Below are 1,736 nucleotides of genomic sequence, written 5' to 3'. Positions count from 1 at the left end.
GAGATCTCTCTTGTAGAATTTCTTTTAATGCTGCTTGTTAACACTAAATCTTCGTTCTATTTGCCTAATAGCCATTAAAAAAAAAAAAATGATGACACAGGCTTTCCAAGATGCTGAATACTTTTGTGTTTTGTGCAAATAGGCACCAAGAAATTTATCAACAGAATCAGTTAATTCAATAAAAGACTCAAATTTATTTATTATCATTTCAAATCGAACACATTCTGCATCAAAAAATTGTTGTTTTGCATTATCCTCGTTGTCTATTGAAAGCAATTGCAAAAAAATCTAGTCTCAGCAAGTCAATGGTAAGTTATAGCTACAGATTGCTAAGTTGCATCTTAAAAACGTAAACGTAAATTTGGGGGAAAACCCAGATCAAAAATGATTTCAAAGAATAATCCAAAGCTTTTTTTTCAGTTTCCTCTAGAACTAAAAGGAAAGGTAACAAAAAAGAACAAAAATGTCAAAGAATCAAGTGAGAACGAGCCAAACCCAATGAAGTTGAAGAAGAGTATTCCAATTTATAGAAAAATGTTTTTTCAAGGAAAACTAATCAAATTTTGGAAAATATGAATAAGATAAGACTTGTTTAGAATTTTATGTAGAACATTTTTTGTTTTATAAAGTTTTTTGTAAAACTAATTATTGAATTCGGAAAATAAAGAAAACTAACTTTCACTCTAATTTAGAACTTTAAACGCAAAAAAGTCCCACGGACGGTAATCCCTGATTTTAGGATTTATTGCTATGAACTCCTATTGGTATGTACTATCATCCCTCAAAAGGATTTTTCCGGGTGTTTTCGTTGGGGTTAGGTCAAAAATCTACAAACTGTGTTGTTTTGCTTAATGCAATTGTGCTGTCAGAGAATATGAATTTGAATATTTCAATTAAATTTAAGCACGATCTTAAAGGAAATTTGACATGACTACATTCAAGCTTCATATTTTTTCTGCCATAGTAACCAGTGCTGGAGATTGAAGATTCTCAATAATAGGCTGTGCTGATTTATAGTTTATATATTTTTTTAAATTAGGACAACTTTAATGTAGGTTACTGACAGAACACAGCCAATTAATTTTCTACAAGCTTTTCTTTTTTTTTAATAAACTACTAGTAAAAAATATATCTGCTGCATTATCTGCATTAGATTTATTCTGCATTAAATTTATTCAGCTGCAGTATCTGCATTAAATTTATTCTTACCAGTTGGATGAGAATCCAAGGTTGATACTCCCATATTAGAAGTATCAATATCCATTCAGCACTAACTACAGCATGATTTTTTAGAATTTGAAACACAAAATTTTACCCAAGAAGACTACTTTTTGTTGTATAGCCATTATGTTTGAAAAGTTCTTCGTCCAAGGCATTATATTAGTTATATATTATATTTTCTAAATAATTACTAGATGTTAACAATACTGACAATAACAGTTAACAAAACTTTGTTTGCATTTCAGGAAACACATAAATAATAAATTCAGTAGAAATCCATGCAATATTAATATTTCTGTAGAAGGTAAAAACAAAATATTGAACTACTGCAAAAAAAAAAAAAAAAGGATTTCCAGCATTTATTGCATAAAAGAGGTGTTTTTCCAGGACATATCAAATTCCAAGACATTTCTAGGTTTTCAAGGACCGCTGGCCACCCTGTTTTTTGATCAAAAATTATTGGCAAAATTTATGATTACTCAGGTTATTTAGAAAGAAAAAATAAAAATAAAAAA

Source organism: Hydra vulgaris, chromosome 13 (genome assembly GCF_038396675.1).
Source record: "Hydra vulgaris chromosome 13, alternate assembly HydraT2T_AEP".
Taxonomy (NCBI): domain Eukaryota; kingdom Metazoa; phylum Cnidaria; class Hydrozoa; order Anthoathecata; family Hydridae; genus Hydra; species Hydra vulgaris.
This window is presented reverse-complemented; position numbering follows the sequence as displayed.